At 38.4% G+C, this 27,564-nt stretch overlaps 1 long non-coding RNA gene across 6 annotated transcripts in view; it reads left to right on the plus strand.

The window, feature by feature from the left end:
• LOC111772542 (uncharacterized) overlaps positions 1–27,564 on the plus strand; it is a 217,885-nt gene that overhangs the window by 160,944 nt on the left and 29,377 nt on the right. For 2 of the 6 annotated variants that reach the window (XR_011436754.1, XR_011436757.1), the window contains 7 exons: positions 15,656–15,701; positions 16,854–16,896; positions 17,391–17,614; positions 18,658–18,789; positions 19,237–19,338; positions 20,179–20,250; positions 21,544–21,678. This is a non-coding gene — a long non-coding RNA (uncharacterized lncRNA). Of the gene's footprint in view, positions 1–15,655; positions 15,702–16,853; positions 16,897–17,390; positions 17,615–18,639; positions 18,790–19,236; positions 19,339–20,178; positions 20,251–21,239; positions 21,366–21,543; positions 21,679–27,564 lie in introns of all 6 variants that reach the window. The other 4 variants (XR_011436756.1, XR_011436755.1, XR_011436758.1 and 1 more) reach the window with 4 other exon arrangements.

Genomic DNA, 27,564 nt, shown 5'->3' on the forward strand with positions numbered 1-27,564 from the left:
GAACCCCAGCCCGCTGAAGCAGAGGATGTACACTTAACCACTATGCCACAGGGCTGGCCCCCCCATAGTTTTCTTTTCTTGATATCATTTTACTTCTCTCGTTTAAAGACACTTTGCTAATGAGACTTTATAAAGTTATTCATTATATTTTTTCTATCTTTTCCATAGGTGGACTTTCTCACCTCCCGAAGAATTTTATTTTTTGTGAATTTCTTTGCAATATCACCACTATTTTACTTTCAAAATACCATGTTAACATAGCCAACAGACCCAAAACTACCAACCTTCTGAATCTCAGAGCCCTAAATATGTTATTAGCTATATTTGGCAGCAGAATTTGGAATCTGGTGCTTTTTCAGTTAATCCCACAAATTCAAACCATCAGTTTTTCTCCATCACCCCATTCTTCAAACAAAATTCAAAATTTTTTATTTTAAAATTAAGCAAAGAAAAAATGGCATTTCCATTAAATATAAGGATAGCAAATGTCACAGCAAAATTGTGTGTGCTCTTACATCAGTATTACACATATTTTTTCACGTCTCATTTTGATGTTTTCAATTGAACACACTGAAGTTGTAGCAAGTTCTTCTTTTGAACATTGCTCTATGCACCCTCTCTAGTGATACCACCATGTATAAACATTATTTCTTGTGTGAGAGAGAGAATTTCCCCAGAGGCCCACAAAACATTTAATGAAGTGTGTAGCACAAGCATTTCATTACAACATATTGTGTACTTTTGCCTTTAATAACTACATTCTTCATCCGAGAAGTCTCAATAGCTTTCAAAAATGAATTACAGTAGTATTAGTTTTCCCAGAATATGGTTTTTCCATGACAGAAACAGCACTTTCCTAAACTATTGTATTTATTAGCAACCTGTTGCCCTTCGACACTAGTGCCATTTTCATCGACCCTCATCGAGTGCGTATCATTTAAGCTTCCTTTAAAAATTATTAAAATAGTTTTATGTTATTGGATTCTTTTTTCTTAACTGTACACAACCACCACTGAAGATGATTCACGGAAAGAGAAAAGTGTGAAGTCGTTGAACATTACATTTAGTGGAGAATTACGTTCTCCTCTGCAAAAGTGCACACATTTAATTGAGGAGTTTAGAGATAGTGGGGAGATCTTTCCCTTGACTGGGCACAAAGGAGCCGGGTAAGCTTTGAGTTCCACATTTTGCTACTGCCCATTTTGACCCGCTCTAGGGAAACTCTCCATCTTCTGTCTTTGCTCTCTTCCTCCACAAGGCAGCCTTCCATATATACATCAGAAAATTGGGAAGCAACTTGCCCTTCTGACTCTGGTCTTGTGTCACTTAACAGAAGCCAATAGTTGTCCAACTCCATAGCTCCAAATGGACATTTAAAAACAATCTTAAATATTCGCAGCGTGTGTGTACCTGTGTACCATATCCCAGACACTAGCTTTTTGACAAAACCAAACCAAAACCAAAACCAAAACAGACTATACAAGAACCCATGGCACATAAGGAGAAAGTTGGTCCTTTATAACGGATGTATTCCTTTTTTTTGAGGAAGATTGGCTCTGAGCTAACATCCTTAACCAATCTTCCTCTTTTTTCTTGAGGAAGATGGTCGCTGAGCTAACATCTGTGCCAATCTTCCTCTATTTTATGTGGAATGCTGCCACAGTGTGGCTTGGCAAGCGGTGCTAGGTCTTGGCCTGGGGTCCAAACCTGCAAACCCTGGGCTGAAGCGGAGCACATGAACTTAACTGCTACACCACTGGGCTGGCTCCATAATGGGTGTATTTTTAATTTCAAATGACATAGGGCTCCTTAGATGAAGTGTGTTATGTAATGTTATCTTACATTACTGCTTCTATTTTCTTTAGAACCGAAGTTCCATTTCATTGCCTCCATGACTATTGGTTTCTGTTGATAGTTAGTTCAAATAACTAATCAGAGTTATGGGAAAATTATGAAAACAATACGTTATAGAGTCTTAAGTGATTTTGGAAAATAGCATGTTTGTCCAAGCAGATATAAAGCCAGCTTCCTTTCTTCCAGAATCTTTTTTACTATAGAGAAATACCACAGAGCCTAGAAAAACAGCTACCTTACCTCTTTCTTCTCTAACAAAGCAATATTTCACTAAGCAAAAGAGTGTTATTAGATTTCTTGAAATATTTTATTTCTGTTCATTAAATTGAGAACTTTTTATCCACCACTATTTCCATTATATGTCATCCCAGAAGCTGCTTTTGAATCCCTTAATAATCCTGACATTTGAGTGATGATCTGTCACTAACACATTGGGGAAGGCAGAAGAGACTAAAGCTTGTTGGCAGCCATGCAGTTGGGAAGGGCAATACTCAATGGCCAATATTATGAATACGTGAAATACTTTGCCTTGGTGAGTGATGGTCTTCATGGCTATATTAGTGAAGTGAGTTATCTAAATGTTGTTTAACACTGTTAATTTTTAATAATCAATCGTTTATGTCTAACTAAACACTAATACAAAACACCCATTATTTGGATTTTTCTTGGAGAGTAACCTGTTAAGAATGTCATCAAAATCTGTGTTCCTATGCGGTGAATGAAGTTAAATTGGTACTTGATAAGGTTCTTTTAGATAAATTTTGAATAGAAGAAATAAGAAAAGCTACTTTAGTGACTTATGAACCAATGAGATATATGTATCATTAGTTGTTTAAGGTTTAATTCGCGGTCTATAAACTTTCTGAAAAAACACATCTTTTTTTTTGGAGGCAAAATGAAGAAATTGCTATTCCTTGCAGTGCAAGGACATCCAAGCAATTTTTCATCAGTGGTGAAAGAAAAAGGAGGCAGTTGTTGGTGAGGACCCCCTTTCTCTGGCACTTGCTTCTTCTTCATAGTTTTTGGTAAACTAAGTAACTTATTTTAAAGGGTGGTAGTTTGGTCATTTAAATGAAAGAATTCTTAAAAGGAAACATCAAGGTTTTTACTGACACTAGTTCCCCTTTCTTAACTCTCCTTTGCCCTTATTTTGCATACTGTGCATGTAATATACATTCACTCACATTCATTCATTTGTTTGACACATAGATATTGAGCACTGCCTATGGGCAAATGAGAACTACAAAGATGGACAGGCATGAGTTATGCTCTCAGTATGCCTAGTAAATATGGTAGATGTTGCAGATTGGATCAATCCTTTCTGACCCACTTCTATTATGCCTTTCTGTATTATAGAGGATGGACACCTAGAATAATATTTCTCAGATTCCCTCGTGGCTAGAATTCCACATGGGCACTAGATTTCACTAAACAAATGCACCTACATAAGACTCTGAAAATGGAAATGAGCAACATGAGCCAGGGGTCATGTGTGGGAAGATTGAACGTTGTGGTGGAACATTTGGTTTTCCCAAGGCATCTGAGACTTTAGATTCTTTGCTTATCTTTAGGGTTCTAGGTACTGTGAACCGAGGGGAGGCAGTAGAAATACAATTTCAATGCAAATAATTCCCTTTGCGTAGTCAAACAGTTCTTTTCACTGCATTGTTCCTAGATGTGAGTGATCTAAGCTTGATTCCTGGGACCTCCCAGTAATTCTACAAACTATATAATGACCTTTAATGAATCTCATTCTGTGTAACCTCGCTGGAGTGGATTCTATTGTCTGCATCAAAGTACCCTGACCTTTAAACTATACAAGTGGTAGCCAGTGTGGGAACAAATGACTTTAATATCAAGTAAACAGTAACTAGTGCTATAGAAAGGTGAAGATAAATTTGTATGAAAGATGGGAGGAAGAGTTATTTCTTGCTTGGGTGTTTGGAGAGAAAGAGCTGTTGATACTTGAAAAAGACCTCAAAGATGGATAAGGCAAACTTCTGAAATGGAGGAAACGGCACACCAAGTGAAGGAAGAGCATGGAGTAAGATATAAGAATGAGAGCAGTGCTGGAACATAGAAGCATAATAAGCAATAATGAGATATAATGAGATATAGTGATAGAAAGATAAATAGAAAATAATGAGACACTGAAATTTCTGTGTAGGATGGAAAAGAATTGCTGATTGATTTGTTCATTTAACAAGCATTTCTTCAGATCCTATCCTGTGCCAGGCATTGTGCCAGACAGGACTCTACCTCATTATGATTAATTTAGTAGCAAGGTAAAGAATACATTTTAGTGATGAGAGCACTGAAGACAGAGAGCCAAGAGGCTTTTTTACTGTAGTCTAACGAGAGATAATGAGCGGTGGCAATAGGAATAGAGTTTACTATACTTTTTATTGTTGACTTCTTTACTCACCCATTTTAATTGCATGGCATAATTTTTGGCTTTGCTATATTAATTTAAAAATTCTGATGTATGCATTTACATATACATGATGAGTTGTGGTTTGCTTCTAATTTCATGTATTCATGGCTTATCTCCTCCCATGAGATCACAAGTCCCCAGTGAGGAAATGATTCTGATTATTTTAGGCATATAATAGGCACTTAACAAAAATCTTAATAGAAATCCCCAAATCCACATAAGTTTTGCAGAGATTATCAGAGAACTCTGTGACCCTATAAAACTATATGCAAGGCAGATATTAGCACAGGTCATTCAGGCTTTGTGATTCAAGAATAATTGGCTCAAACCTCCATCTTACCTACAGTGGGAGACTCGGCCTCCCTGAAAATCTCTTGTGGGGTGGGTTTGGAGTGGGTGAGGAAGGTTGGGATTATCACGTCTCCTCTGGTGCCAAGTTCCTGGATCATCTAGGTGTCTCAGTTGTTCCATTCTGTCCCATGGTGAACAACACCCTCACTCCTCTACTGATCAAAATGCCAATACCAGCCTTGGCGTAGAGCAGACTTGCTGAAGGGTTAGAGCCACAAGAGACAGGTTATATTGAAGCGGGCAAATGCCTTTCATTTGGTTCTTAGGATGTCCTGCTTCTCATAGTCTTTTTGAGCACCCAAACTCCTGTCAATCTCTCTCCAGTCATGCCTCAGACAGATCCAGCTTCCCAACATGCTGCTTAGGCCAGTCTCTCTTTTTTGGTTTTCTTTTCTTCTCCTTTCTCTCCATCTTACGCTCATCCCCAATCCTCATTAAATTTGTGAATGGAACAATCCAATGGTTTGTTGGTTTACTGCTCTCTCTTCCAGGCCATTCTCTTGGATTAAGTCAAACCTAACCTCCTTCCTCAAGGCCACCATCCATTATGGAATTTTCCTAAACAAACATGGGAGCTCTTGTTTGCATCTGGTAATATATATTCATTCTGCTACACAAATATTAACAAAGAGCATGTATTCCAGGGAGATTCCTCTGTCAGAGGAGGACGTGTATTTCTATCAGGAAAAAAGAGGTAAAATTGGGAGAATAAATTGATGCTAATTTGTGAAAAATCATATAGACAGAACTAAAATTTCAATTTTTAAATAGTGTTAAATTCCTAAGTTCAGTTCCCCATTGAAAAAAGGAGCAAGGTATTACTAAAATTTTCTTTTAAACTTGACTAAAATTGTAAGGAGCGAACCTAATTTACTAATCAATTCTACCATGGCAACATTGAAATACCATTTTTAAAAGACTTGCTGTACTCTATAAACTGTAAATTTATTTCAATGTCTTTGGAAGTTTAAATTCCAAAGATTTTGCTGTGGATCAACCAAAACTTTTGAAAAACTATATATGTATATTTAGAATATTATATGTATTCTAAAATCCTTCCCAAAAACATATTAATGTATTAGATAGCTTAAAATAAACAAAAGCCTTATTCCCTTGTGTTTCTGTGAGCCAGAGATATATTGTCTGCTACGAAATCACAAATCAATTAACAAAGGCGTCAGAGATTTCTAAGGCAAGGGAAAGCATTCAATTAAGTCAGAAAATCTCTTTCCTCTGTCTGATGAGTTCTGTCAGGCTGGTTCACATTGATACTTCACAAAACCTGAAAAAGGAAGATCAGACAGTTCCAAAAGAGCAATTCTTCTGTGACCTACTCATTGGCTTCCAAATATCCTGCCTTCTCATGAACAAACAACCCTCAGGCATCTTTCCTATTTTGGGTTAAATCTGGGCTGTCAGTGGTTGATGGCATGCTACCCATTTCAGTTCACTTCTCTGCACATATACAATACTTTCAGCTAAGAATTCTCACTACTTTGAATAACTTAACAGTCATTCATTTTCAAGCAAATGATATGAGTCCCTAGGAAGGGAAATGGTCTCAATCTCTCCTATCTTGAACTAGGGAGAGGCATTTCTACAAGGCAATTTTTAAAATAGAGTTTGTCATAGGCTTTTTCTGAGTATGAAAATAGTACACTTTCATTTTGGAAAGTTTTGAAAAAGAAAAAAGTAATCATTATATCCAGAAATGATCACTGTTAGTATTTCCCAATCTTTTACTTTATTCTTACAAATACAGTTAAATGTATATGTGTATATTCTATATAAATGAAATCATACTAGTTCATAAACCTTTCTTTATATAATACATTGTAAGAACTTTCTGTGTCATTAGATGTTCCCCAGGGCATTATTTTCATTGGCTGCGTAATGTGCACATATACCATATTTACTTTAATCAATTCTATTCTGCTGCATATTTTGGTTGTTTCTAATTGTTTACTATTTCAAATAATACTTCAAAAAATGTGTGTGCTTGCATTTACATGTGAAATTGCATCTATTTCACTACAAGAAAATCCCAAGAAGTACAATTTCTTCATCAAGAAATATGGAAAAAATTTTATTGTTTTTGATAAATAGTGCTAAATTGTTCTTAACAAATGGTGTAGGGGAGTGGCTATTTCTTAGGTGGTTATTTTGATTGTCGGTGTTCACCTCAAGCTTGTTTATTTTAGTATTTACGATTTTCATGCTTTTTCTAGAAACTGCTTTATATTAGATTTCTGTTGTTGCTGTAATGAATTACCACAAACTTAGTGGCTTAAAAAACCCCCACAAGATTTCCATCTTATAGTTGTGGAAACCAGGAGTCTGAAATGGATCTCATGGGGCTGAAGTTAAGGTATAAGCAGAGATCTAGGGGGGAAGCAGTTTTCTTGCCTTTTCCAGCTTTCGGGGGCTGCCTGAATTCCTTGGCTAGTGGCCCCATTCCATCTTTCAAAGCCAGCAATGGCTGGTCAAGTCTGCTCTTAACATCATCTTTCTGGTTTTGATTCTTCTGCCTCCCTATTCCCCATTTACAGACCCTTGTGATTACATTGGCTCACATGGATAATCCAGAATAAGCTCTCCATCTCAAGTCATCTGATTATCAACTTCGTTTCATTTACAATCTTAATTTCCCCTTGCCACATAACACAACATATTCTCAGGTTCTGGGGATGGGACATGGACATCTTTGGGTAGATGTTATTGTGCCTACCAAACGTCTAATTTCTTAGGAGGAAAAATACAACATAGCAAAGAATTTTTAATAAATTGATACAATTTGAATTCTACATTCACATTACCTCCATGCAGAGATATGCGTATACGTGTGTGTGTGTTATATTATGTATGTTGTACTTCTATGTGTATGCCTCCAGAAAAAAATCCTTAAGCTTCCTTCTGTACAGTTTCTCCATTAACAACGAGACTATTATACCAGCCCTATTAATTTCACTTGGATAGCTATATATTTTGGTAAGCAGCAATGATACACGAGCTTCAGAAAGGAAATCTTAAAAATGATCATTTTGAAAAGAAATTGCTACATTGATATATTCCACACTCCAGCATTGAAAAAAATAACGTTTTACTTTCTGTCTTTGGTGCCCTATGGGATTTCAGAGTGCCTTCATTACTTTAGGCATTGCTTTTTAGCAAGGTACAAACAGGTTGCAGACAAACCAGTAGATTGAACTTTGCAGTAGCCCTTCTAATGGATATTTATTCAAATCCCAAGATCTCGAAGGTGCATTGCTTCTTTGTGACTGTGAGTGAATAGTTGCGTAACTTTCCATGCACAGGATACGTGTCATAGAGTTCAGTCTGACTGCACTGTACCGAACTATACCAAGATCAGAGCAGGGTGCCAACAAGAACAGCCCAAATTGATCGAATATGAGGAGCCGTCCTGTAATAAGGTTTAAAGTGAAGTGATCGGAAATATTTTTTCCTTTAGAGAACACTTGAAAGGAAGGGCAGAAAGTGGGGAAGGCCAACCACCATGACTTAACTCCATCAAGAAACACTCCAAAGCAAGCGAGAATAGCCCAGACACAATTTTAGCACCTCTGGTTTTCAGAACACAGTTGGATATAATGTCAACACTGAGGAACTGACAGAATGAAGCTAACTGGTGTGAAAAAACCCACCCACTCCTTCTGAAGAAGCTTCTAAGTACAGGTTGTCTAAACCTATTGATAAGCATGGATGCATTATTAATGAAGCCAGAAGCCTGTCTGGTGCTACTCAGATGGTTCAAGGATTTAGTAGGAAGTATTGCTGTGAAGCTCTGCACAAAATAATGACAGTGTCTGTCTTAAATCGAAACAAATGGCTGCTGGAGGCTCTTGGGAGCCTGGGAGTAAGCAGCTGCTTTCCAGAGAGAGGCAGGGGGCACCACCTGCTGAAGACAGGCGGGCAGGCAATGACCCACTGAATATTGACTACTTAATAATTCAGGATAACAGGAACCCCTGGCTCTTCAAACATGGCACTGCCCCTCCGTCATGGGCTTTTCATCACCCTAATGAGCTACTTGAAGAATTAGATGCTAAAATGTCTCCCAGGAATTCTCCAAAGCCTAGGACTCAGACTGCCCCAATGAAAAGTTCTTCTTTGCAACTAACCATTCGTTTTCTTGTTTTATCTCTCCCTTCCTTTCTCTTCTTTCTCCTCGTCCTTCCTTCTTGCTCTCTCTTCCTTCCTTCTCCCATCATTTTATTTCTTCCTTCCTTCCATTTATATCAAGAATACCAGGTAAAATACTAAGTTAGAAAAAAGCTTTAGAATCACATTTCTATATAAACTTCTGATATATTAAGAGAACAAGAAAAAGATGCATTGGGTGGTCTGATTAGGCTCCTAGGAGAAACATTTGAAGAACACTGTGTGCTCAATGGGACTTTTCTTTGGAGACTTCCATAGCGAAGCTTGCAGATGGATCCAACTTTCCTGTCACGTCATGCAGAAGGAGATAAACTCTTGGGTTCAGCAAAACAATTCCAACCAGTGGGACCTCCCTTAGGTTGTCACATGTAGAGCCTGATTCTCGTGACTCATATAAGTTATAACTGTAAAAAGGGATTTATGTTTTAATTGGTCACACAAAAGGAAAATGTTGGCAAAGTGATGTTTTCATTTATTAGTTGAATTACAATTTTCTTGGTGTTTTCCCCATTTGTTTAACAAGGATTTATTGAACCCCACAATGTGTTACACACAAGATTGGGTTCCGGGAATATAGTAACGGTGGTCAAGGCTGATCCTTGCTCTCATGGGGTTTATGCTCTCTTTGGAGATATACAGATAAACTCTTAAGCAGATATATAAAGGCAGCAATTACTGATTGTGCTAAGTGCTTTGGAGAATACAACAGGGTGTCATGGAGAGAACACTGGGGTTCGGGAAGGAGACTTGTACACGCTAGAGTTGTGAGGACAGTTTTGTGAGGTGGCATTTTAGCTGAGAAGAGACCTGACAAGAGAGAAGGAGCCAGCCTTGGAAGAAGTCAGAAGACAAGATTTCCATGAAGGAGGAAAGCAATTGTGGGGATTCTACAGCGTCCTGGGCCCTACCAGGAGGTTGTTATGGTTGGAGCATAGTGAGAGGGCAGGAGAGGGCATAAAATATGGTTGGAAATGTTTATCCTAAAGTACATAAGTCATTTCAGCATTACTGTATGTGGCTTTCCCAATATCCATTTCCCCCTCATTCCTTAGTAACAAAGTCATAATTTTATATCGAACAGTAATGTGCCTACGTGGAAGAAAACATTTCCTGTTTTTTTTTGCAGGTAAGGGTGGTTAATGAGATATAAGCAGAAAGCATTAAGACATTGAGTAGGATTTTTGAGAAATCCTTTTAGGAGAATTGACTCAGCTAGGAGACATGATCTTTCGCTCTTCCTCTTCTTCGTCTTTTTTCTTGCCTGGAATGTAGTTGTTGGGCTGGAGCTCCAGCATTCATGTTGGTTCATGTGTCAATCTTGAGAATAAGAGCTGTGAGGAAGAATGGTGGAGCACAAACTAGAAGAAGGAGAGTCCCTGTTGACTAGGGTGCCTCCATATTAGCCTATGAATGCCTAGCCCCCAACTTTTTTCATATGACAGAAAAATAAGCTCTATCTCATTCTAGCCAGTTCAACTTGGATTTTCTGCTTTATGTAGCTGAATATAACTCTTTCAGAAATGTTAACACCTAGCGTTATTTTAGATTCTCCCATTTGGATTCAAATACTAGTTATCAGGAGAGAATAAATATGACATATTTTACTGGGAGAAGAGACATTGCTAAGATTAAAAAAAAAATAGAGGTATTTTGAGAAGGATTTTCCCAGTACTAATAATGTTTTTTAAAAAATATTTTCAGAGGGGCCGGCCCCGTGGCGCAGTGGTTAAGTTCTCATGGGCCCGGGGTTCGCTGGTTCGGATCCCGGGTGCGGACATGGCACAGCTTGGCAGCCATGCTGTGGTAGGCGTCCCACGTATAAACTAGAGGAAGATGGGCAAGGATGTTAGCTCAGAGCCAGGCTTCCTCAGCAAAAAGAGGAGGACTGGCAGTAGTTAGCTGAGAGCTAATCTTCCTCAAAAAAACCAAAAAAACAAAAAAAAATATTTTCAGAGATGATTCATATGTGCATTCTTTCATCCTTTTTAACATTTAAAATGATATAACTTGAAAGATCTTGTAAGTAGAGAAATGAAAACTTCAAAAAGTCCAAAAAGCCAAGAGAGATTTTGTTAATTCTAAATTCCCACTCTTGGGGCCGGCATGGTGGTGTAGCGGTTGGGTTTGCACACTCCGCTTTGGAGGCTGGGGATTCGCCAGTTTGGATCCTGGGTGCAGACCTACATACCACTCATCAAGCCAGGCTGTGGTGGTGTCCCACGCAGAGGAACAAGAAGAACTTACAACTATGATATACAACTATGTACTGGGGCTTTGGGGAGAAAAAATAAATAAAGAAATAAAGAAAGAAATAAAGAAATTCAACCTCTTCCAAGTTTAATATATCATTACTTGTTATATCTATCTTTTTGAGCAGGAATTAAAGTAGGCCAGCTACTCATATTTACCTTTTACCAAATCATTCCAAAAGTTAGTTGTACAAAATTATTTTTAAAACTCAGTGGGTTTTCTTGGCTATGTCTTCCTTCTGTTAACATTAAGCACCATACTCCCTTTGAGAGCCCATGGGTCCATGTTATCATATCTGAGACGTCATCATGTTTACTTTCTTATGATATCATTCACATTAGCAGTGACTATTGACAAACATTGATTCTCCATTTTCACCTGGATAAAAGTAAAAATGCAAAGGAGGAAACATAATTTTTGTCCTTAAGTTGCTATTATTTGCCAAATAGGCATTTGAATTATTACAATTAACTCACTTATTGTTAAAGTCTAACAAATACCAATGACTTTAGAGATTTTTATGAAAATTCTGATATAGAAAACCATTGACTTATCAGCTTTGTTTAAGAGAGGAAGTATCCTTTGTCTATTAAGTTATACAATTTATTTGCTGAAAGGAGGAACAGGGAGGGCATAAGTTAAATGTTGTTTAAAAACTGAAAAATTCAAACAAAGAAAAATACCCCAAACAATCAGAAGCGTGGTTCTGAAGGTAACAGGCTGTATACAACTAACCTTGGTGCAAACCAAGATGGGATTAGTACTACAAATAAAGTGGTGCTGAAACTCAAAGACAAGTTAATTCTGAATACAAGAGTCAAAGAAGACTCCTCAGATGAGGTGGCATTTGAACTGGATCTTGAAAGACAAGAAAGATTTTGAAAGTTTGCAGATTATGAGGAAACCATTCCAGGCAAAGGGGAGAGCATGACTGGAGATGTGCATAGGCCTGGTAATTTTGAGAGAACAAGGAAGGTTAGATTCTTGGAGACAGGGGATGGGAGAGTGGATGTGGTTTGGGACTTAGCATGGCTCTTGTTCTTCAAAGCTACGTCTTATGAAGGATACAGAAATGAAACCAACAAATGCCTAAGTGAGTGACAGTGAGGGAGGGTAGAATGAAAGGGGAAATAGGCTGTTACAAGAGAAAACAGCCAAAGTTGGACACTGCTCAGATGGGCTTCCAGGCATTTCAGCAACATTGAAACTGAGACATGAAAGGATCCAGCCATGTAACATCTGGGAAAGAGCATTTCAGGTAGAGGAAGCAGAATGTGGTGTGTTTAAAGGACTGAAAGTGTGTCTGAGAGGGGCTGAGTGTGTGAAGGGGGAGTGGCAGGAGGTGAAGTTGAAGGGGTATGTAGGAATCAGATCATCTCCAGCCTTTTGTGTCATGTAAGGAGCTTAGATTTTATTCTGAGTGTACAAGGAAACCACAGAAAGGATTTATGCAGGGAGGTGGCATGGTTTGGTTTATGGTTTACAAGATCGTTAACTGATACACGGAGAATAGATTGGAGAGGAAGCAAAGAGACTAGGAGGCCATTGCAAGAATCTGAGTGAGATATGGCAGTGGTTTAGGTGCGCGGGTAGAAGGGGTAGGAGGTGCAGAGGTGGTGACAGTGGATTTGAGAGTTATTTAGGAGGTAGAATCAAAAGAGTTCACTGAGGGCCGGCCCGGTGGTGCAGCGGTAAAGTGCACACGTTCTGCCTCGGCAGCCTGGGGTTTGCCAGTTCGGATCCTGGGTGCGGACACGGCACCGCGTGGCAAGCCATGCTGTGGTAGGTGTCCCACATATAAAGTAGAGGAAGATGGGCACGGATGTTAGCTCAGGGACAGCCTTGCTCAGCAAAAAGAGGAAGATTGGCAGCAGTTAGCTCAGGGCAATTCTTCCTCAAAAAAATAAAAAAGTGTTCACCGAAAGTCTGGGTGTAGACTTGGGACAGTGGAGAAGGAGGAATCAAGTACAATTCCTTTAAAGTCCCATAACTAAAGTTATAGCAAAATTTTGGCAGTCACCGTATTCAGGAAGAGGTTATAAAAGAAACTGGAATTCTCTAGAATTTTCAAGATTCCTATTCTACTTACAAATTATAGAACAATAAACATAGGTAGTGATTCTGATGTTATAAAAGTTAGACCTATTTATATCATAGTCTCACTTCTAAGGACCCATCACACTAAAAATAAATTAATTTTTAAATGAATTAAACTTATTTAAAATTTGAAAGTGGATTCCCTAAAATAAATATAATACTCTGTGGTAGTTGTAGGTTAGTTTTTGGATTTTTCTTGCAATCCTTTTGAGTGTCTTCTTTATTTCAATTAAATTTTCATGTTGATTCTAACAATTTTAGCTTAATCTCTTTCTATTTGGTGTTAATGATGAAATGCTCATCCCTGAGATGGCAGTGGACAGATTCAGCTAGATAAGCGGATACCTCAAAACTAATTTTAACCATCTAACTATTTTTCCTACCAAGACTTGGACCCGATTTCTTATGAAGAACAAAGAAGACAAATTTTTTGCACTTCTCAGTTTGCACTTAATTCGGTGAAATGATGACCTGAGCCAACTCAAAAGGAGTAGAGAAGAATCCATATTGTTTGAGTCCTGTGAAGTCACCTATATAATTGATTATTGGCTAAAACCTATTTTTTTTTTTAAAGATTTTTATTTTTTCCTTTTTCTCCCCAAAGCCCCCCAGTACATAGTTGTGTATTCTTCGTTGTGGGTTCTTCTAGTTGTGGCATGTGGGACGCTGCCTCAGCGTGGTCTGATGAGCAGTGCCATGTCCGCGCCCAGGACTCGAACCAACTAAACACTGGGCCGCCTGCAGCGGAGCGCGCGAACTTAACCACTCGGCCACGGGGCCAGCCCCGCTAAAACCTATTTTTAAATAGTCTACATATTACCGACTTATGCACTGACAGATTTTTAAATATCTGAGAAGCCATATATATATTTTTGTTTTCAAATTTCAAAACAAAAGTTTTCAAAGCTCAGGTAAATGAGAAGGTCAGTAATATTTTTCTTGACTACTCGTGTTCCACCACGTAGAAAGAAGAATTCCTTTTGAAAGATGTATTTTTAAGTGTCTTTCAAAGAAGTTTGGATTTGGGCTCCTGGTGGTGCCCAGGAAGTGAAATGAACCATAAATGAGACACATCAAAAGTAACTTACAAAGAACTTTTTTAATATTAAAGTGATGAATCAGAGCTCAAATTAACAAGTAAAGGAGTCCGCCTATAATGAAAATCTTTTTCCAACATAACACTTCATTATAAAGGGAGTTTTTCTATAATAGAAGCAAGTGTAATTACATTTTTATATATAATTAGGACATTATTATCATTTCACCATATCAAAGTTCATTATAAGACATCTCCGATACATTTTTCATAGAGCAAAAATAAAAAGAGAACAGGAGTCCTTCAATTAGACTCATATAAGGACATCCACAGAGACTCTGAGAAGCTGATCAAACAGCTTACTTAGCCCAAAAGGGACCAGGTAGAATCCACGTTGCTTTTATGACACAGAAGTTGCTTTTTTTTGTATCCTGTATAATTTCTAATTATAGTTTTTCGCTCCATTCCTATTCAACCAGGAGAAGCTAAAGGTGCAGGCTTCTCAGCTGGAACCCAACTTTTCCCAATGTTTCAAGCTGCCGTACCGCAGATCCTTGGTGTTTCCTCGGCTTGGCATAATTCTCCCTGTGCCGAACGCAAACACCTGCCAAGCCGGAGGGAATCTACAGACTGCTCTGTTTCACCAGTTCTATAAAAATAACTGAGGTTCCCTTCTTCCCCCACCCCCACCATCTTGTAACGTCTTTGGAAGATAATTAAAGTAGCTTCTAAAAAATAAGAAAGTTACACGTGTTAAAACAGATTATATAACAGCCATGTCTAGTGGAACATGAAAAATTTGTCATGTGTTAGGATTCGTAAATGCGCGTGCAAAATAAATTTTGACTTGTGGAAGTTAGTGTACTAACATGTAAAATGTTAATTAAAACATTTTTTATGCGTTATTTTACGGTGAATGTTGCTTTTGGAGCAGATGAAATGATGAAGACAGCATGATTTTGGGAATTGACTCGTACTTAATACTCTAAGCTCCGAATTTCTTCTTTTCAGCTTATTTAAGACCCCTCGCAGAGCAATGACCCCTGTGAATTTATCGTCTATGTTCAGCTTAGTTTTAAATTCTTCACCCTCTGCTTTACAAGCAGCATGTGTGAGGTGTGCCAGAAAAGGACTTCTTTCTGACCCTCCTAATTAGAGGACTGGAAGGTCAGCACTGGGAGCTGTAGAGAGCTTCCGCATTGCACAGAAGGGGAAACTGAGACACACAAAACGCCATCCCTGGGCCTGGAATTGGCAGGGACCTTTCTGCTCCATTCCATTCTGACAGCGTTTGTTGTGTTTCTCTGCAACTCTCACAGTTCCAAAGATTTAAAAAAAATTAAACCGTTATCTCCACTGCAATAAATAACACCTTTACTTTAAAGATATTTTGAATGTGTATGTGTTTATTTTATGGTATACCATCTCAAACTCCCCATCCTTTTTTTTTTTAGATAGCAGTTTGGTATGAAGTAATATATGTCCACAAATAAAATACAGGTAGGTTATCTCTGAAATTAATGATTCAGATGGTACTTCAAGAGTTCCAGGTTTATAATTTTAAATATCAATTTTTGTTATTAAACTACTACCAGAAACATCACAACTAATTAGGTTTTCTGATTAATAGAATTTAAATAAGTAGACAATTTTACCTGGCCTCTATAGATCCTTTTATTCTCTGTGTTTTTGACTCTTCTAGGTGCATAGTATTTCTTATAATATCCCCATAGATTGCATACTCAATGTTAAATTCTAAAGAACTCTAAAGAACCAGGTCATCCATGGATTTTAAATAACGTTTTTATCACTTAAACCACACTCCTTCTCCAAGTAAGTGATAACTCATAGATGTCAAAATTGTGATGCTGCCGCCCTGGGGTGTAGTGAGCAAGTTTGGCAGGCTCTGCTTTTGCTGCCTGTGTTCACGGGTTCGGATCCCCGGCTCGGACCTGTGCTACTTGTCAGTCATGCTGAGGCCTCGACTCACAGATAAAGTGGAGGAGGATTGGCACAGATATTAGCTCAGGGCTAATCTTCCTCAGGGGGAAGAAAAATTGTGATGAACTAGTTTGACCATTCACTCGTATAGCTGTAAGTATAGTTGTTTAGACAGAGTGAATCCTATTAAAAATTAACTTATCTCCCTAATTTAATAAACTGCATTTAGTGATCAGTAGCTTCTTACTGTAGTCCTGTTCCTGCCTGTAATCCTGCCATGTATGTGATTGCATCCTCACTGTCTTATGGACTAAATCTTTATCAAAAAAAGCAGCCAGTATTTCTGTACTCAAGTAGCTTTCTGCTTATTCCTTTTGAATGTTCATGAGATTTAGTTGTAAATATTAGAATTTTCTATGAGAAATTATTTCTTGGAGTCAGACACTTTCTTCTTTCTCTATTCAGACTAAAATACTAAATATTAACATGATAGTAATTAAGATGATAGTCTCTGTTAGTGATTCTTAAAGTAAGGGGGGAAAAATCTGAGAAAACACCTTCTCATTCTTTGCCTTCTAAACTTAAAATCCTTAAGTTAGCATAGAGATGAGTCACAATTCCCTTCAATTAATCTAAAAAAAATAATCTTTCAGGTACATTATTTAAATATTGCAAGTTAAAATTCTAAACATCAACTCTTTTTCTTTTTAGCTAAAACAAAATTCATAGTCTGTCGAAAACAATCAACAGAAGGGTGAGTAAATCAAATATTGGATTAATTTTATTAAACCTTTACATATGATCAAATTACGTAACTACCGTCCTATCTCACACTGAGTAAACGCTTTGACGGAAAATGAACGAGTTCATATCATGGACAGCACTGGCCTCCAGCTGCGTTTCTGTGCCTGAAGGTCCAAGTTTTGAAGCTGTCTCAAATGAACTCAGCCTGTCAGAGAGGCCCCTCCACACGAACTCGTGTGTGTTCGGTTGTAATCGGTTTTGCCTGCTCTGACTTTTCAAGGTTCATGTGCTGTTTGTACATTCACCTGCATTTGTTTATCTATATTTCTTCCACTTTACTGTAGGCCCTTTGAGGGAGGAAGTTTATTTTCCATTTGATTTATACCTTTCCATGGTAGCTGGTGGAGAGCTCTGCCCACCACAGGTCTTCAGTAAACATTATTGGTTCATTTTCTAACTGCTGGTTACTATTACATTATGATTTTTTTGTTTGTTTTATTTTAGTTCTGTGGTACTACCTCCCAAATAAGCTGAAAACTTCTTCCTTTTAAAATCCTGTGAACGCTGGTGGGGACGACTGGGACTGAAGGACTAGAATGTACTGTGAAGTCCCCTCTGCATTTGTGATAAATACCGTCCAAGTTTTCAGATGTCTTCGTAAGGAAATGTCAAGGATGTGCTTCTTATTTACAGCAGAGGCACCCTTTCACAAATCAAAGAAAGCACAGGTTTTCCCACTTTGCTTTCGGAATACGGGGCCGGGTGAAGCACCCCTTTTAGCTTATCAAAGAACTGATCACTCGCTCACAGTCTGAAGTTCTGCAGATTCATATTTAATTATGTTGGCCAATTATTTTGCTACACTCACAGAAGGGGGAGGATGGTGACATAGAAGAGAATTCCCAGACCACATAAACTATTGCTATCCCTCCCAGCCATCACTGCCATACTATCTGCATATTCTTGTCTCTTCTCTTAAAAAAATGAAACTTTCATCTGTGAAAAGAAGAGCATTAAAATAAAGTGCAACAGAAGGAAGCTGTATTGGCATTGGCATTGGGGGATAGGTTGCAAGTGCTTGCAGTTTAGAAACGCATTTTTTGCTTCTCTAGGAGAAAAATTCTTGAGCTTATTGTATTTACAGTAGAAAGCTCTAGAAATGTTTTTACAACCTTGACCCAAAATTGGATTGATTTATTACACTTGGAAGTGGGAACTCTGCTCTTTTTAACCTATAGCTCTTTGAGGTTAATATTATTTTTCACAAAGAATGTGTGTATTATATGCATATTTCGTTTCAAGTGGTGGCTATGATTGGAATAACATTCAAGTTGGATTTAAAAGCAGGCTTTGCACCACTTAATGAAGTGACCAATTCTCAATTCAATATGCTATTTTCTTGTGCAAGAAAATAGAAACTTTATGAATGATAAATTTACGTATCTAAATCTATTCCCTTTTTTAATATTTCTGGCCCTAGGTTAGGGGCAATTTACAAAAGGCTAAGACGATTTTGTTTTAAGCTTTACATTTGTGATTTCATCTTTGTTGAGATAGAGTAAATCCTGTTATGATTCTCCAAGTGAGAGTCTAACTTATTTCTACTCTAGAAAATTAGGCAAATGATGGTGCACTATCACTCACAGGAGTAGACCTTTTTATTTGTCTGTACAACCAAAGAAATCTACTTTAAATGTTTTTTCTTCTGTGAGACCTGCTCTTAAAAAGCTCTCTCTCCAACTCTCTACACCAGACTGTGTGTATTTTGCAGTCATCAAGCCATCCCTTCGCTTATGCCTGCTTTCACTCGGATAGATGCCCAAGGACGACCACAATGCTAATAGCTGCTCTCGGGGAGCTCCCAGCCTGGCTGTAAAACTCCCGAGAAGAGCACAGACATAAGGTTAATGCTTTCATTACTTCAAAAGCAGTGTTTGCTTGCTTCTCCCCCATCCTCCTCCAGGAGAGTTGCTTTGCCCGTGAGATATGCCCTGGGGTTGAAACACTGCAGCAGCAGTGGTTCTGGTGGACGGAATTCCTTCTCCAAGAGATGATGCAGCCCTGGCTCCGGTGCTGAGATGTTGCCTCTCAAGGGCAGCTTGGACAGCTGTCATGGCCAGCTCATCTCTTATCTTTTCTGACCTCTTCTGACCTCATTTCATCCATAAGTAATGTCTGAAGTTTCATCCAGTAGAACATGCTGCTGCTCCAATAATCTGATTATTAGGGCCCACATCGACCAGTTGGCCAAATGAGCATGGCAAGCAATCTCTCCCAGACGTCCTCGGTGCTTGACAGATGGCTGTGTCAATTGTGTTTAAAGACACTGTGTGCCCCTTTTCCCTTTTAGGCCCTTTAAAAGTTATACCAGCCAAGTGGAGTGAGAGAGAAGATCCAGACAGCAAGACAGATATGAAGCTCAAAAACCACAAGAGGAAATAATGGGCAGATGGTATAAAAGGATATGATTCAGATTGGGGCAGTGGGTAAATTCAGGACATTGTCCGCGAATGTGGTCTCAGCTATATCCTTTTCCACTCATTCTAGTCCTTTTATCTTAAATCCAGGATCCCATTCTCCCATCCAGCACTTAGATGTGATTTTAAAAAGCCCTGCTCGAGTCAGACACAACTCCTAGATTGCACTTGCCACTTGCTGCTCAGCAGGGTGTCCTTGTGCAGGGCACAGACTGCTCAACTGTCCCTGTCAGCCACGTTTGCCTATTGCTTCTTTAGTAACATCAGCAGAAGGCAATAGCTCTCTTCTCTTGCAGCATCAGGAGCTCACCACCCCAAAAGCACAAGGCCTCGACAGTCACTCCCCAAAGCAACTCTGCCATGTGACCACATAGACATGCTGTGTGTGTCACTTGGAGGCCAAGAGATGCGCCTTATAGACCACTACCTATATAACACATACTTAGTTTTGTTTCTACAGAGGGATGGGCACTTGTTTCTAAATAGCACAAGAGAGTAACTTTTTTATTGTTTACAATAAACTGGTCACTTCCCCTGTTTCAAAATAAAAATAAAAAGGTTATCTTTACACTCTAGCAACTATTTTAAACAAATACAATGCTTTGCTACAATCTGTGGAGGTTTTTTTGCACTCCAGTTTTGTCACTCATTGTGTTTCATTCATTCAGGAAAAGATGGCACGTGTGTGTTATCTTGAGCGCTCTATTTAGGCGTGGTGAGAGGTAACACAGTGCATGAGGGGATGGCTGCTATCTGTGTTCATAAAGCTCCACACGGAAGAAGAAGAATGACCTTTCTTTCCTGTTTCTTATTAGACCCTTATGAGCTGAGTTCCTTTACCCAGAAAGAAGCATGGGATGGGATTCTCAGCAAGTTGCCCACGTCAGGTAAGATAGTGGAGGGGTGGGGTAACGAGGTGGCTACTGGCAGACATTTTGAGCTGAAGCTCAGTTCTGCTAATCTAAGTCCCTTAAAGTGTTTCTTGAATCCAGCTGCTTTTCTTCAGCTGACTATCGTCATCACAGTTTGGAAAACTGCACGCTTTCTAATGGTCTCCTTGCATCAGCCTCTTCTAGAGGAGCCAATGTTCTTTCCTTACAGCTATTAGAGTTGTCATAACAGGAGATCAGATTATGTTACACTTTCCCTTTGCTAGAAGCTTCCAGTTGGCTTCTTGTTGCCTATAGGGTAAATTCTAAATGCCTTAGGTTAGCAGATAAGGCCTTGTAGAGTCTGCTTAGACCTACCTGCCTAGTGTCATCACCTGTCATTCTGTCCCTCCCTTCTCTCCCCACCCCGCCCCCACACATACGGCCTACACTCTGGCCTCGCTGACAGTCTCACCTTTGCCCAATGCTGCTGCTCATCCATGACTCCACGCCTCAACACCCGCCTCTTTGTCCAACTAGTAAGCTTCTCTTCACACGTTAAAGATGCAGACCCCAGAGCCCTCCTCCTCATGTCCTAGGGCCCTAGCAAAATCCCTGGCATGGGAGCAGCATGCTAATAAATGCTTCTTGATGGAATGGACATGTGAAAGAGAAATTGGTTGTGCCTGCTCCAAGGCCTATGTCATGCATATCCCTTTTAATTCATTGTTTAAAAGAGCTCAATGATAGGATCATTCCATAGATGTGAGCATCTGACCACCTCTGGCACACACCACATTCACCATCTGGAAAAAGAAGCTAGTGACGCTTTGAATATAGCTACAGAAAGCAAAATTCTGTGTACAATCAGATTACTTCTTAAGCACACAAACTTCATCCCTGATTTCGCGTAGCTCTCACCTTATTAGCACTTGGTTCAGGCCTCTCTGTTCAGAGTCACTAGGAATCCTTATTTTCCCTGTTATTATTTTCCTCTTGCTTCGAAGAAGTACCACAGTGCTGTTTGGGTGATTGTTGCTCTGTGATGCCAAGATCTTTTAGAACAATGCGATGATGCCTGTTCGTACCTACTACCACTGAGACAAGCCCAGAAGTTAAATTATGAAGCAAATGTAAGCTTTGAAGAAATTTTTATTTAATCTGTATTCCCCTGTTTCATCTGCACATCCATCCAGCACAATCTGCATCATTATTAGCCACATCAACTTGCTAAAAAAAAAAAAGAGTAAAAAGTAAGACATCTGTGTTATAGCATTAATATATTCAAAGGTTTTTACTTTCATCTTGCAGGCATTAACAGTGTGTAAATGCAATGTAAGCGCAACTTACAACAGTACGAAGTTAGCAGAAGAAAAACGTACTTAGGAGCCTAGAAAAAGAAGAGGGGCTTATAAAAAAAAAGAAAAAGAGAGAGTGAGAGAAAAGGTATGTTTGTGTGCAGGGGACAACCAGTTTGGGAATTATGTGAAAAGCAGAGTTTTATCTATACATAGAGTATTTTGCCTATTGCTGTTCCATATCTTTATTTCTAATTGCTAGCACAATTTCTAAGGCACTGAGGCAACCCTGAAGCGGTGTGCTGAAGGTGTGTTTGTGCTGCTATGCCCTCTGGCTTGGCTGCCAGCCTATTCCCTTAGATCAGAGCCAGAAGGCAGACTGTTTTCGAATACCGATCACCTCACCCGGACCTAATCCTTTGAGTTCTCTTTGGCATCTATTCCTTCTGCCAGTTTCCTCTTCTGTTCCTCTCTTTTCTTCTGAAGTTGACAACAAAGACATCCTCAGGGCCCTCCTTGATGTAAGACCACTCTTGATGTTATTACAGTGTGTTTTTTTTGTACCCTAAAGTTGTGCTACTTTTATATTCAGCTAGCACAATATTTGCACACCAGAAGATAAAGAAAATGTGAATATGTTACACAGAGTGATAGTTTCTTTTTAATTTGTACCCCTCAGTGTTTTTTGATGTAAACCCTTTCCTTTCACTGTCACTCATCTACATACCTGATCAAGAACCTGAAGGTCTCTCTTTATAGACGATGTTCCTTCTATACCTTAAATTGGCCGGACCTGCCACTTTTAATTTTAAAAATACGGCTGTACGAGATATGGATGAATATGGAATGTCTATGAAGCACAAAACTTTTGAACGGTTCCTGTCCTCTGTGATAGTGAGTTTTAAAAGGGAAATCTCCAAAGAGCTAATTAGTAGACAAGTAGAGCTCAGCCTGAACAAAGCTGAAAAGATAGCAGATAACTAAAAGGACCTGGCCATAGCTGACAAAAATCAAAGCCCTGACAGAGAGCTGGCAGTAACCTTGGGCTGCTAACTGACAGGGATAATAAAAAAAAACCCTCTGAACCTGGCGGAGAGTGACAGCCCCACGATAGGCTCTCAGAAGAGCACAGTATCTCCGCCACAAGGAAGCAGTAATCTTCCAGCAGGCAAAACCAGAGGCTCCTCTCGCCCACCTCAACTCCAAAGGATGTGAACTGGCTCCGACCACCACTCATGGAGGAGAGACAGAGAGATGACGCCCAGGAGCTTTGAAAAGTTCCCTGAAAAGTTCCAGGCTAGTAGCTAACTTGAATGTAGGAAGTCTTTCTGGAGTGGTGGGAAGAATATGGGGTAGCCCAAGATAGAGAAGGAGCCAGGTTGTTGCCGGCGGCTCAGGAAGATGAGCAGTGAAGAAAAGCCAAGGGAATGTGCTAGTTGAAAAAAGCCAATGCAGGCCAGGTCTTAAGGAGCCCAAAGGGTGACAAAAATGGTTGGAAATAAAGGAATGGCCCTGGAAAGAAACTTGAGGCACACAATGACAGAAGGAAAGTAGGAATCAAAGAAAAGAATAACAGCAAGGCAATAATAGTTCCTCCTTAGAAAACGTAGTTGCTAAGAAGGAGTGTGGAACAGAGAGCCACATTTTAAAACCACTAGAAGGGAGAGAAAACAGAAAAATCATGATCTTTAAAAAACCCTTTTGGATCCTGGGCGCGGACATGGCACCGCTCGTCAGCAGATACTGAGGCGGCATCCTACATGCCACAACTAGAAGGACCCACAACTACAATATACGACTATGTACTGGGGAGATTTGGGGAGAAAAAAGCAGGGAAAAAAATTAGCAACAGTTGTTAGCTCAGGTGCCAATCTTTAAAAAAAAAAAAAACAAAAACCTCTTTAATTCACTAAGAAGAGAGAAGACGTTCTGGTAGGTTTATATGAGGTTTAGACACTAATGAGCCCTATTCTCAAATCCCGAGGGTGCAAAGTTCATGAGAGGTAAGAAAGGATGCTTCCGTTAACTGAGTGATGGTGTGTGTTTATGAGATTCCATGATATATTTCTGGACATAGCAACAAGTCTATTTAGGAAAGAAGCCAAGCCCTAACAAAACGCTACAACTTCGAGGAGGGTGAAACTTGAAAGCAAGCACTTAAAAAGCATTCTGCTTTGAAACCCAAACGCTGATAAGATGCATTCAGTGGTTTTCATTATCCCTAAATAAGGTCTTCGTTCCAGTCAAGTTCTTCTGGTTCTACATTTATTCTTCCTCGAGATATTAAAATCAAAATCTTTACTGATGTTGTAGCGCTTGAAGACGTGCTCAGTGATTGCAGACCCCAGGGATGTCATCCCAGGAGGGAAACAGGCAGCAAGGCCAGGTGAAAGCTTTAGAAGGGTAAACCTGAGGGATTTTTTAAAATGAAGGGCATATAAATATGCTTAAATTCAGGGAAAATGGATCCTGATTTTCTTGCTCAGACTTCAGCATCTGCAATCATATACTTCAAAATGTATATTGTACTTATATAATTATATTTTTATGGTAAATGTTACTATGTTTATGATTTATCTTAGGAGTGTCACTGACTCCTCCTTGCACCACAATCCTATTTCACAAAGAACACGTTTGACAAGTTAAAAAGCTTGGTTTGGCTCAGAATGAGTCTGATCTCACATGTCTGTCTGACTTTGACACGAGCGACAGATAATTGAGAAAGATCTTCCTGAGTCAAGCAAATATCTGAAGACTTGGATCCTGGAAAGTCTGCCCCATCTTAAACTTGATCCAAAGGAATAATTTTCTCTTTTCATTTGGGATCAAGATTCAACATCTATTTTGGAAAAATAAATGTATATCAGAACAGGGTATTTTTTAAATATATCTGCTCATATTCTAATATCATTATTTTCGTGGTAGAAATATAGATAATTTCTTTCTTTCTCTTTTTCTCTTCCTTCCATCCTTCCTTCCTTCCTTCTTTCTTTTTTTGAGTCTCAATGTATAATTTGGAAGTAAGGAAAAATGATGTTGAGATCTTTTAAATACGTTTGTTAATATGATTTTCTTTTGTTTCTTTTTAAAGACTTAAAGTGTTTGTTTTTTAAAATCCGTGTTCCTCAGTAGAGACTATATTTTACCAATCATTAAAGTGCATTTAGACAATCCTTAAAAGCTAAGGATTATGTCACTTAGATTGGAGTAAGGATTCTTGATGGGAAATTTTCTTTATATATTTTTGTATTGGAGAAATTATGTATATTTCCACAAGTGGAATGTGACAAGGAACTTATCTATAAAGTTGATGCTTATAAGAAGACTAAGACCTATGGTTATAGAATAACTTTTTCTAGGCTTCCTTTAAAAATGATTTAGTTTTCTTTTTTCCATGATGAATGGTATGATTCTTCCTAGATATAGAGAATCCTTCATGATTATTTTCTTATTTAATTATACAGGATTCTGCCTTGTGAAACAGAATATGTTAATTAAAGATCTTGAGTATAAAGTGAATTTACTCAATCAAATTAACTTGAAAAAACTAGTTGAATTAAGTAAAACAGTTATGCTGAGAACAAGTAGTTGAATTCTATCAAATGCTACTTCTAAAAGAATTATTTTAATGATTTTCTCCAAAAATTCTACTTATAAAAGAATTATTCTAATGATTTTCTCCAAAAATAAATGGTGGTCAAATTACTCCCTTTATGCCATCTCAGACTGTGTGAACATCACTGAAATAGAATAAAAGATGGTGTACATAAAAGTGATACAGAGAAACTTGTCCACCAAAGTCACAAAAGATGAAAATTTAGAATACTTACCTTTTTAAAAAGTATATACCATATTTTAAAAGCATTTGTGAAAACTATCGCTTTGGGGTATTTTTGAGTAATTGCATTAAATAGCCAACCACTTTTTTTTTTCTTTTTGATTAATGTGAACAGAGGGAGGGGTAAGAAGGGAAAGAAAAAGAGAGAGAGAAAGAGAGAAATTTCATCTATTCAGTCCAAAGATGTTAAAAACTATTCCCACCATATGAGGCCTTTTTAAAGCAATATAAGTGAAGAATTCTCTTGCTATAGCCAAATCTACTTTTACAGTTTGAAAAAGGATAGTTGTGCACATGACACAGCTTTTATTGTCCTTTGTCATCTAAAACATGATATATTAAATTTCTTTTTGTCTTTTAAGCTTCGTGGGATTAGGAATAAAATACATAAACTGAGGGACAGTAGTAATATTTCCTTATCTAACTACTGTGACTCTGTAGGTTTCTCTTTTCTCAGCTATCTTATTTGCAAAACAGTGATTCCAATTAGAGATGAAAAACGCATACAGTTAAAAAATAAAAGGTAGCAGACTACTGCTTGTAATGATTACCTTAGATAACCCCGAGCTTTTCCCACTTCTCAAACACGTGCATCATCACTAATGGAATCCACTACAAGATCTCCGATTTGTGGCAAATATGAATAATTATGGTGTTTAAATTTAGAACTATACTCTGAGAATTACATTTTGTATATCTATTGTAACAATTTCCTTCTTAGTGTGCCTCATATAAATGTTTGTTGATTATTTTTCAATTGTACAAATGGCAAAAAGTAGGAAGTAGGTGTGTTAGTGGGGTTTTAAAGTCCAAGATTTCCTGATTCCCAGTTTATTCATGAGATCATCATCCTGATGACTCAATTGCCTCTTGAGTCCTCTGAACATACTGACGGGAAATGTGCAGTTTCCTCTTTTTCATAAACCGTCATAGAATAATATTTAATATTAAATTGAAAAATTTTTTATTTAAAAATTTAATTTTCCAACATGATAAACTGATGCCTTTTAATATAATTACTTCAGAGTTAACTTTCCTGGGTGAAAATGAGCATACTATGCTTTTCTTTAGGTAATTCTTTTCCATATTTTATCATCAAATCAAATGATGTATATACCACAATTTGATTGAATAATGCTCACAGTAAACACCAACAATGGGTACACTCAGCTCTGGATTGAAAGCGGCGTAAATGCAGCAGCTGTTCTATGCAAGAGGCTAATTATGCATGATAAGTGTCTAATTGGAGAGCAAACACAAAGCTCATTTCATCTAAAAAGCAATGAAATTGGTGTGACACTCAATATTTCTCTTATGGGTTTTTCAATTGACCTTACTAAATCTGAAAATGAGGACTGAGTGAATGCCACTCTATACTCTTGGCTCTGGCATCAAGGAAGGGGGTAAATTTTCCTTTGAGAAGGGCTTATGACTTGTGCATGCAGCTGAATGCTTCTGAGTACCTTACTATCTAAATAGGATTTCTTGGTTCTGTACCGAGGTGTTATGCATTGTAACTGAAGGCCAGTTACGTCTTTCCTCAACATCCTTGCAAAATATAAAGGTCCTCAGTGGTGCAAACATGTTGACAGATTCAGAAAATCGACAACAGACTTCTCCTTTAACTACTTGTCTCATACTTCTGAAATATCATGGTTGAATACCTCTGATAAAATAAATATTTTAAGCCGGACTAAATATAAAACGTTACTGATACTGCTGCCTTCTTTACATTTCATAAATTATTTCAAAGAAGCAGCATCTACTTGCACCTGGTTTCTCACATTCTAAGGAGGCCACATTGAGTCATACACCACTTCAGAATCCACAGGGGCCAATCTGCACCGCACCGTGGTCTGTAGACACCCAGCTCTGTGATAACAGACAGTACTTCCGTCTTGCTCATCATTCTGCCTGAAATGTCTATCCCAGTACCTGGCACATAGTTGGAAACCAAAAGAATATGTTTTGGGTAAGAGAATGAATGGGTGGAAAGAGAACAATTATGGTTATCCAATTGCTTTGAGCTCTAATGATGTCATACGTAGGTAATGGGGTGGGCAATTTCTTATGATTTCCATTTTTTCTAATCATTTTTGTGTTTTCTACAGAGGATATAGCATAACATATCACACATGATGAGGGGAGACCCTTAGAGGCTTAAATCATCCAGGTTGATGTGCTATCACCGGGTAA

The sequence above is a fragment of the Equus caballus genome, chromosome 2, assembly GCF_041296265.1.
Source record: "Equus caballus isolate H_3958 breed thoroughbred chromosome 2, TB-T2T, whole genome shotgun sequence".
Lineage (NCBI taxonomy): Eukaryota > Metazoa > Chordata > Mammalia > Perissodactyla > Equidae > Equus > Equus caballus.